The sequence below is a fragment of the Amphiura filiformis genome, chromosome 13 (assembly GCF_039555335.1).
Source record: "Amphiura filiformis chromosome 13, Afil_fr2py, whole genome shotgun sequence".
Lineage (NCBI taxonomy): Eukaryota > Metazoa > Echinodermata > Ophiuroidea > Amphilepidida > Amphiuridae > Amphiura > Amphiura filiformis.
This window is the reverse complement of record NC_092640.1, coordinates 66,515,272-66,527,424: the sequence shown is the minus strand read 5'-3', so window position 1 is coordinate 66,527,424 and position 12,153 is coordinate 66,515,272.

Here is a 12,153-nt window from a genome sequence, read left to right as displayed (position 1 = left end):
TGAAGTCAACTACCTTACCATTGAAAAGTACAGGAAGACCACCCACTGTGCTAGAGGTAAACTCTCCAGACATACTGGCGCCCAGCCATAATGGCAACCTCCATTGCTCTCTATCAAGAATTTATATATTGCTATTTATAAATAGTGAATACAGGACTGATTAAAGGGTTTGAGAATATAATCCCATCAAAAGAATCTACACCATCATAGCACAACATGTAGTCTATTTTCATTATAGGAATAAAATCAATTCATCTCAATATGCAACGGATCTCAACGGAGAAATGCGATCTCTTTGTCCCTGAGTTTACTATTCTATACAGACCGTTGATTAACTCGACCTTCAACAATACAGTGACAATAGAATTAGCTTGTTTATTTTGAAAGAAAACTCATAGCTGAATCGATAAAGACACATGCTTCAATGCCTATACAAAATAATTCTTTACCAGGCGTAGACGATGTGCACCATTTCCAGTTGACATTATTGTATTGCTTATGCGCATGCCTACTATAATGGATCAGCACCATGCATATGGGCGTAACCAAAGGGCATCATGTTTATTACATTATCAGACGAATGCAGTAAAGAAACAGAAACATCCTGGAACTATCTGAGAGTCGTCATGTTATACTACAAGTCTTACAAGAATAGCTTAGTACGGTTCAGGAAAAGGAAATAATGCAAAAAGGTAAGGAACTTAGGACTTTTTTAAAATTGTTTTAATCTAAACTACATTGATATATTTACAATGTTTGAAGATATTTACAATCCCTCATTTCAAATATATAGTTTTGGTTTCTCTATTGTTCAGAAACCAAAAATCAAGGGATTAAAATGTGGAGATGAACTGGTATGCAATCATAACACTATTGTGCTGGGAGGACACAAGAGGGTATATATAATCAAAAGTATAATGGCCTATAACCATACGTATATAATAGCCTATTGTGCTAACATTTTCATTATCGATATCTATCAACGTGGGCGACTTTTGATGCTCTCTGCCGTAGGTGGCACACTTCCATGACACCATAAAATTACACCCGAGTTCCTAGGCCTACATGTAGAAATCATGTGCATATATTGAGGGGTGGGGGGGGCTGTTTTGTTTATTTGTCTGAAATATAAACGATGCATGATGATGTAGATGATTTGATTATGAATTAGATTATTCCCCGGAAAGCACAACCCATACCTCTTACCTATGTTCCCTCTGCCACCTATATATAACCTCCTCCCCCCCCCCTCCCCACACTCGATATCGACTCTTCCCTATTATTCCACTCCACGCTTGAGCTCCCCTCTCCCCCTCCTTCCCTTCCCACTTCCAATGCGCTCTCCCCTCTGTTTCTCTTTCTTCCTTACCCTTACCCCCCCCCACACACACACCCTCTTTCCCTGGCGATCTCTTTTCTCTCTCTCTCTCCCTTCTCCCATAAATAAATTGAATAAAAGTCAGTTTAAACCAGCTTTCTATGATATTGATCTTCCGTCATGCGACATACACATAAATAGAGTTATGTATAATAGTGTTTATATCACTGAAGTCTTAATCTGTCAAGTGTCTATTGTCATGTCTGTGGAAATATTTCGATGGTCTATATATTTTCACAGTGAAATCAGCTTAGGCTATTTCGTAGTCTCTTGTCAATGCTTTCAAACTAAATCAATGCTTTCAAATGTAGACTGCTTTGTTCGACTTCTCTGCTCGTGAATATTGCACTGCGAAATTTAAACATTTCTTTTGTATACTTAGATCAGGTAACTCGAAAATCCTGTAATTTTATTCGTCACACCACTTATAAGAAACTGAAACCAAAACCGAAACTACCTGCCACAAATGTTTAGTTTTAAACAAAAGGTAGAAACAATGAGTTCGATATCTTGTGATTAGGCAGGACAATAGGAAACCACGTGACCAAAACCAAAACCAAAACTAAAACTATATATTTGAAATGAGGCAGTGTCAAATTTACAACGTTTTAAGAGTATATGTATGAGTTATAATCTTATGATAATGGATGTTTCGTGCATATTGAACAGTGTATTTTATATGCAGATACGTATTGTTTTTTCTTTTGGTTAAATTGTTACTCTTTGGTATACTCATTAGACAAATAATGTTGATAAACATGGGAATAAGTGGTTCTTGATTTCTTGTATGACCTCATAATTATGGTAAATTTCAGTGTTCCACAACTATCAAAAACATATTGGTTAACATGCTTCTATTTTCAATGTTGAGCTGTATTTTGTATTTCTAACTAAACGACGTTATTTCACTTTGAAACCAAATGCAAAAGGTTGTAATGTTGAAAAAATAGCAGTTCTCGTCACCAATACCATCAGATTAGTAATTTCAGTTTTTCATATATAGCTTTCACTTTTGTGTTTGATACCTATTTTACCTATAATTCCTAAATAAAAGGTAAAAATGGTGTACTAAAATTGTTTAAAACACTTTGTAGGTGAATTTATGTTATAATTTGAGTCCATAAAAAGATGAACATATTTATGTACTTGATAAATTTGCAAACAAAAGGCAAATTCATATGAAAATCTTGAAGCTCACAGCAATAAACTTTGTATTATTACATTTTAATATTTTCACGCTATTACGCATTCAAATTTCATTTCCTTATTCCATAACAGTAATACAAATGTTTTCTGATTATCCTTAAATATTGCCACGCTATATCATTTCATTTCAGTTTTATTATTAATAAAGCTTCATGGCCGACTTGCGCATTATTTTACAAAGTAAAAAAAACTTTTAAAAGTGAGTGTCTAGATCGACAGCCTCACCCCCATTCAAGCTCATAATCATTTCATGTGGTATCTTTGGTATATTATAAATAGCCTCTTTCTTTGAGGCAAGTGATCGCTCTCACTTACGACCGTTTCGCCTTTACTTGATTTTTATCACCGATTTGTCAGTTTAGAATAGCCTTGGAGGTTATGGGCCAAGTTTTGTTCCCTGCGGAACACCAGCGCTAAAAGGTAGGTACGCGGACAAAGTTTGATTGTAACGAACGCATTGAACTACAAATCTACGGAACAATAGTCCCCCAGAACAAGGCAATTAGCAATTAACAATATGACTAACTATTTTAAACTCAAATGCCTTGGACAAGTCAGTTATTATTACTGTTCCAACATTTAAGACAGGATAAAGAGTTCTTTTGTTCTATTTGCCTGCAAGTATCAAGTCTGTAGCTTACTTTTAAGATACAAAAAAATACATTTTCTTGATTTTCGTGACCAGTTATACATAGTCTTGCCTCCAAACCAGGTCAGTGGCCTGACAGTGTTTTATTTTTTATTTTTTAATATTTTCCCTAAATGTTCAAACAAACTAAAATAATGAATGCAACAATTAATGTTGCATATTGTTTTAATATAACTGATAAACTCGGAGTATTATGATGTATAATGTACTCGTGCAAATGCATTTTCATTTGTCAAGTTATTGCTATCGGCTCTCGAGCTAAATGAAATAACTCCACGGCGCGTGCAATTATCTTTATGTATTGCACTTTTTATAGTTCATTATCCTTATCTTATTTTTGTTTCAGACCAATGCAGTAAAGAAACGGAAACATTTTGATCCCATCAGAGATAGTTGTCATGTTATTCCACACAGTTTTACAAATCTAGCTTAGTACGGTGCAGGACAAAGCATATGCTGCAAAAGGTAGGGAAAAACAATAATATTATTATAAACATTCAGATATTATAAGGAGCAAAATTACGTAACGCAATGTTTAAGCAAAATGTTTCTAGTTTAAATGCTGTCGCAATAATTGTGTTTTCCTCGCGGGTATTGAATTATAGAGGCAAATGTTTTTATACGGCGGGGGAGGGGCGATTTTTGGCCACGGCTGTTTGATGTATATAAAATTGGCTTCATTATTAACTAAATGCAAACTATAGATGGCGCTATATATCCTAAATTATATTTCTTTATTTGCAAGGGTTAGGTGATTAATACCGCCATTAAAACAGCTGGAATAGGTGAAACAAGCAACAAGGAAATTTTATAAACATATTTTATCAAACAATAAAAGGAATTATTTGTATTAAAAGCTTGAAAGGGTAATTTCGAGTAACTAAATAGCGCCACCAATTTTGTTATTAATAGATACATTTTATATCCGAAAAAGCTTTAAAAAATACTATAAAACTGAATAATTTTGTAAAAGAGGGGAAATTAAAGCTGAGAACGATTCAAAAGCATCTGTATACATTCGCACGATATCACTTGTAGCTGTTTAAGCCTAAAATTTGGTTATACATGATGTTTTGTTTGAAAAACGAATAAATGATCCCATCAAACAACCGTGTGGCAGACCATTTTGAAAATTCATCAACGGGGTACACACAGCCCTTGAGTGGGTACGGTTAGCGTTATAATTTGGAAGAAGAAGCTATTTAATGTTGTTGTTTTTACCATAAACATTTTATCCTGATCTAATTTAACCCACGTTTATTTACAAATCTTAACCCCCTAAGAACTACCTGCCGATCTAACATTGCCTCTGATTTGTCAATTACATGATATCTCCACTTAATCACCAATCAGAATGGAGCGTTGCAAATAATTCGCTACAATATTTTGGCGTGGAGAAATTATTCTAACAATGTTGCTGATTGGTCCAACTGATAATGAAAACTTCTTTTTGGCCAATCGGCAGGTAGTTCTCATGGGGTTAACTGCATTTTTTTTATATTAATGTCACTCCAATGGATTGAAATCCATAAATAAATACCCTATATTTTTCTTTCATTTTGAATCTGTTATCGTTTCCACAAGAACGTTTGAAAGGAAATATCTGTAAATGGAACTTACCTTAAACCTTAACGCTGTGTATGGGATGGGTGTATGTGTGAGGGATGTGGGGTGTGTTGATGGTGGTGGGGTGCGAGTGTATGTACACCGAATACTTTAATAATTGTAATCCTTAATAATTCTAATTCTTAGAGGTGTGCTACAAGATGACACTTTTGCTAAATTTGAGTTTTCATCTTTGATAGCAAGTAATTATTGATTGCACAAAAAACATCTAAAACACTCCCATTTTAAAATCCCGAAACATACATAATTTGACATGCCTTCAATAGCTTAAGATCTTTTCGCTGAGATAGCCTTTTTTAATGTTAGGCTAATCAAACATTTTAAAGCCAGCCTAAACATGATTTAAAAGGGCATTTCGTGATCCACAGCATCATTCCCCACTTTTCTCAAAACAAGTTGAGATTTTTATATCACTGGAAACCTCTGGCTACATGGTGTTTATGTACAAATAATTTCTCGCAGATTAATTCGTTTAGTAAAGATATCGTGAAATTTGAATTTTACCAGAACGAAATTACAACACATTGTCTATGGACCAGTGTAAGACACATAATCATGCATAACTCGCAAAGCAAAATCGGAATCAACTGAAATTTTGGGAATAAGCTTTTTTCGTGGATATTTACTGAAAAATATCGTAAAAAGAGGATGTTAGGATCACGAAATACTCCTTTAAGACCATGAAGAATATGAAGAACAATAAACATGGAACTGTCATCATACGGAATTAAATGATGTTTATATTTTGAAATTTAAATGCAAAATATAAATCTTTCAATACGTCGTTTACTTCTTCCACGTATTCCTCCTTTTCTTCTGCCAATGTCCTCCCTTTGACCTCTAATCTTACCAACAGGCAACAAAAATGGCGTTACGTGTAAAATATTTAAATTTTGGAGGTGCTGACACGATTGTTTGATGTGATCATCTATTAATTTTTCTAACAAACCATGTAATTTTTAATTTTAGACTTAAACAATACCAGTAGTTATCATACTAATATACACATATATATTTTAAGCTATTTTTAACATAAATTTTCCATTCTTTATCAATTTTTCCATCTTTTTCTACCTTTTTGTGGTAATTTTTATTCTATAAATTATGTATTTGTGTGCAAATTGAGGGCGCTATTTAATTATATTGTAAGTTTGATTTAGCCCAATAATATGAGTTATTCCTTTAATGTCATGATACTTTTTTCAGAAAATTTCTTTGTTATTTGTTTTTCTGATTATTTAATGTCATTATATAAGTGTATACCCCTTGTAAAGATGAAAAACTCAAGATCAATAGCGCCATCAGTATTCAACTTTGCTTAAAAATGAATACAGTTCTACACGCCATCAAACAACCGTGCTGAAATGTGTTGAATTTTGCGAGCAGAATCATATTCTTTATCGTGATGGAGTAACTATAGAGGAGATGAATGGGAAAGTATTTTTTTAATTAAATTACAATGACTTTTACTTAGTACAATGTCGGAAAACACTTGACTTGTAACTTGAAACAATAGATGTAAATTTAACGATTTGATTAACGATTAAAGAAAAAGAGAAGTGTAAAAGCACCCGCCGAGAGTTGAATTCGGTATTAGTTACGCTACGCACAACGCATGTGTTATTTGAAGTAATATTGCTTTATAATAAAACTTTGTGATATCGATTTTAGAAACCTCATGCATGTTTCTTGTAAATCTATACAGTCGTTTTGACTTGTTATATTAAAATCAACTCCGGAAAACGTAAATGAATACTCAAATGTTCACATGTTAAAAATATATATTGGAATGAAGAAGAAGAAATTACTTTTTTCGCTGGGAATCGAGTGAATTGAATTATTATTATTTTATCAATATGGTAAAAGTGCAACACTGATAAACTCAGAATGAAAACGACCTCAGGTGTCATTCCGTATCGCAAGCAAACTACTATCACAGCAGTTTACAGCTGAGAGGGGGGGGGGGGAAGATGCGAATCACGAAGTGCCTATTTCATTATATAGCGAATTACGAATTGAAATTTGAAAGTTGACAGGAGGGACATGCAGTACCTTGAACAGAGACGCCCCAAGCATTCACATTTCTTTTCAAATTTATTGGCTTGAAATTACCTCATGTCTAATTGTCACGAGAGCCAACTTGAATACGCACAGATATTTGCGGCGAGCAAGCCTACTGCGCAATGACTACAATACACGCTACGGAGCAAGCACTGTTATTGAGAATTCGCAATATAAAACACATTTTATGGCAAATTATTGACAAATTACATTTTTGATAATTAACATTCCTCGAAGTAAAATCTAATGACATTAACACTGCAAAAAATGTTCAACATTGAGTAAAAAGGTCACAACTTAACAAATAAGTAAAAAATATGCAACATTGAGCTCATTATATTGATAAATATTACCCAACATTGAGGGTAATCTCTATTAAAATGAGCTAAATTTTACTTTTTACCCCATAATTTCCCTCATTCTTCGGTGACATCCCGTTATCTCTAAGGTCCGCTATCTCTAAGGTTCGCTATCTCTAAGGTTCGCTATCACTAACGTGTAAAGTCTATGGAGATCAGAATCCCGCTATCTCTAATAGAGAAAAGGGTTCGCTATACCTAAAAAAAGGTCCGCTACTTCTAAGGTTCGATATCACTAATTTAGAATAAGGTTCGCTAGTTCTAAGGTTCGATATCACTAATTATGAATAAGGTTCGCTATCACTAATTTAAAATAAGGTTCGCTATCACTAATTTTGAATAAGGTCCGCTATCACTAATTTATTGAAGGTTCGCTATCTCTAAGGTTCGTTATCACTAATTCCAATAAAGGTCCGCTATACCTAAGTTCGCTATCACTAATTTTGTTTCAGGTTCGATATCCCTAATTAATTAAGGTTCGCTATCTCTAAGGTTCGTTATCACTAATTTCGATTAAGGTTCGCTATACCTAAGGTTCGTTATCACTAATCTTAAATAAGGTCCACTATCTCTAATTTTAAATAAGGTCCGCTATCTCTAATTTCAAATAAGGTCCGCTATCTCTAATTTTAAATAAGGACCGCTATAGCGAACCTTATTTGAAATTAGAGATAGCGAACCTTATTTAAAATTAGAGATAGCGAACCTTATTTAAAATTAGAGATAGCGAACCTTATTTGAAATTAGTGATAGCGAACCTTAGAGTTAGCGAACCTTATAGATAGCGGACCTTATTTAAAATTAGAGATAGCGAACCTTAGGGATACCGGGATTGTTAAAATTAGAGATAGCGGACCTTATTTTAAATTAGTGATAGCGAACCTTAGAGATAACGAACCTTCAATAAATTAGTGATAGCGGACCTTATTTATAGCGAACCTTAGAGATAGCGAACCTTATTTAAAATTAGTGATATCGAACCTTAGAAATACCGAACCTTTGTCAAAATTAGTGATATCGATATTAGGTATAGCGAACCTTTTTCGTAATTAGTGATAACGAACCTTAGAGATAGCGAATCTTAGAGATAGCGAACCTTAGAGATATCGAACCGTAACCCATTCTTCAAGCCTTCAATTTATATTTATTAGGGATCTGGAATGAGCGTTTTGAGCGTTTCGACAGTATTTTTTGTGGGACATGAGAGCACATGAGACATATCGAATTGCAGTCTGAATACGAAGAATGTATTTCTGATATCAAATAATTTATATTTTTTTGAAATTCACGATGTAATACAAATTTTATGACAAATTATTAAAATTTGTTATTTTTCACATTTGTGATATATAACAGTCCTCGAAGTAAATTTTACAGTCTTTTCACATTCAAATAGCGCCCTCTGTTTTTTGTAAGTATGGCGGTTTCCGAAAAACAATAACATTTGACACCATAGAATATGGAACATATTATTTTTTTTTATAAAAGAACCACTAACCGCGAAATGTGGATAGCCAACTAGTTTGCCCCGCATGTACAAAAGAAGCACTAACTGTGAAATATTGATATCCAACAAGCTTAAGGGGTGGCGTATGAACGTTTGGACAGTATTTATTGTGGGATATTAGAGCACATCAGACATATCGAATTGCAGTCTGAATACGAAGAATGTATTTCTGATATCAAATAATTTATATTTTTTTGAAATTCACGATGTAATACAAATTTTATGACAAATTATTAAAATTTGTTATTTTTTCACATTTGTGATATATAACAGTCCTCGAAGTAAATTTTATAAATCTAATGACATATTCTTAAAGTGTATGTAGTTGGGAGGAAAAGCCGACGATCAATTGAAAATTTTGACCTTTCATATTGAAGATATGGAATTTTGGTGTTTTTGGGAAAAAATCCATATCTTCAATACGAAAGGTCAAAATTTTCAATTGATCGTCGGCTTTTCATCCCACCTACATGTATACACTTTTAAGTATAAATCATCAGATTTATAAAGTTTACTTCAGTACTGTTAAATATCAAAAATATCGATTTTAATCATTTGCCATAAAATGTGTATTACATTGCGAATTTAAAAAAAAATCAAACTTATTTGATATCAGAAGGACATTCTTCGTATTCAGAATGCAATTCGATATGTCTGATGTGCTCTAATATCCCACAATAAATACTGTCCAAACGTTCATACGCCACCCCTTAAGCTTGTTGGATATCAATATTTCACAGTTAGTGCTTCTTTGTAGCCATGCGGGGCAAACTAGTTGGCTATCCACATTTCGCGGTTAGTGGTTCTTTTATAAAAAAAAATAATATGTTCCATATTCTATGGTGTCAAATGTTATTGTTTTTCGGAAACCGCCATACTTACAAAAAACAGAGGGCGCTATTGCGCTATTTGAATGTGAAAAGACTGATATTTACTGCGCACCACTACTACGCAGGGCGTTACAAATGTGCGAGTACATGCATTTTAGTCCATGAGACCCAAAATGTAATATTAATGCATTTTAATATGTAAATTATTATTATTATTTTAAAACATAAAAATTACTTTCTAACAAAATCAAATCTTTGATTATTTAAGCTTCTAAGTTATTTTAGATCTTTTGATTTTCTTTAGCATCCATGGGTGAACTTTAACAGTGTCTCTGTATTTTTTTCGGCAGATATCATCTATGACTTTTGAACGTATATAATCAACCCCGTCTGCAGTGTTGGCATGGGCTGGTATTTATATTGGATACGAAGTCATTATGGTCTACAGCATCCTCGGTATTAGTCAGTAAAATATTATTTAACTCCAGCATGCTTGTATACTGTAGAATTATAATTCCGTGTGTCACATACGAGTAAACTTTATTCTGTTATGTTGAATTGTGGGTATTGAACTCTTCGTTGGAAAACAGACCATTTGTCAAAGAGTATAAAGATATAATAATCGCAAACAAATGTTGTAAGCATTATACAATTTGCAGATATTCTAGTATAATTAAATAATACGCATACAGATTTATGTTTATTGCAGTTATTGCTCACCATTGTCAACGTTACATGTTTTAAGCTTTGATGTTTATAAGTAAGACATTTATAGTGGGCCAAAGATGAGCTCACATACCTTATAAGTCAACAATATACTTTGTTGGTATTCTAGAGTAAATGGCCTTAGAAACATTAGTTTATTTGTGTATGTTGTAAATTCATTATGCATATTTTAACAGATCATTTGATTCATGTGTAAGTAACGTGTAATTCTCTATAATTGTAATAATAATTGTATACGAATACTTTTTTATACTTAACATTCTTTAAAACTCAAAACAGCTCAGACTATTGCGATGTCACTTTCGACGGCCATGATGATTCGTTCACTCTAACCGGGAATCCGGCTGGTAAAGCCTGTGGTATCCAAATAATACCGTCTCTAGGATCAGGACCTATGATACAAATACCCCAACCAATGTCTCCTGACACATTCTTGTACACAGAAAAACAAGGCGATCTTCTGAATTGTCAAAGTAGATATGTGGTTATTACAGCAGACAAACCTTGCTTCGTTGCATTTCCCCATACAATGCTTCAGCTATTTCTGCAAGGTAATAGCAGTATCCGTATCAGCGATGTACCAATCAACCAATCTCTGTCCATGTGCCAAGATGATTTAGATGGTAAACAAACGGGAACGATTTCTGAATTAAATGAAATAAATCATTGTCATACGACTCAATTCAACTATACTATTTCATGTATTCCCAGCTATTACTATTATTGTTTTAACTGCTTTCACTTCGGATTTGAGAAGTTTCCATCTAATTGCGATGCCATACTTGGGAAAGGATTTGTTGATTTCAGGTGTCATGATGACGCTATCCAGTCAGGCCACAAATCTCTGATAATCTATCCAAATGATGTCATTTTGTTGGATCTCGTCCATAGGACCATAACAGAGATAACGGAGAATACGTTTATCAACTTGAAACGTTTAGAAGCACTTTATATAGCATGGAACCCCAGATTGTCTAGAATACATTCCAAAGCGTTTACAGGCTTGCAGTACCTCGAAACACTGACCCTGAATGGTAATCAGATAAGCACGCTTGAAGCCCACGTATTTGATGATTTAGTTAGTCTACGTCTTTTAGATCTTTACCGCAATAACTTGGAAATTTTGGAAAACGGCTTGTTCAGTAGTTTGACAAACCTTGAAGAATTGGTCCTTAGGAGCAACAAGCTAACTTCACTACATGCGAATTTGTTGAACCACAACAGTGAGCTAAGAACTCTGTATGTGAATAAGAATCAGCTTACTTCATTAGATGCGAATTTGTTGAAGAAAACCAGTAAGCTGACTTATCTGTATCTTGGAACCAACCAACTCACTTCATTAGATCCAAATTTGTTTAGCAGTATAGAAAACCTGCAAGTATTGGATGTTGGGGCTAACCGGATTGCTTCATTAGATGTGGTTTTATCGAATTACACCAGTAAGCTAACTCAACTAGATCTAGTTAATAATATGTTGATGCATCTGCCAAGGCATTTAATTCATACACTGCCTGATTTACGGGAACTCCATATACGATATAATAAGCTATCATATATAGGTTATGATTTATTTTGGAAATTAAGAAATATAACAATCCTTGACATGGGCTACAACTATTTTGACAAATTGAATCATACACTATTTCAGGGGTCAAAGAATTTACAAATATTGTATTTGGACTTTAATCAGATTCATACCTTACCCTTTAACATGTTTGAAGATACGATAAACCTCATTCATCTGGAAATATCTGGAAATAAGTTAACACGCATTCCAAATATGAAACACTTAAAACATCTTGCCGTTCTCA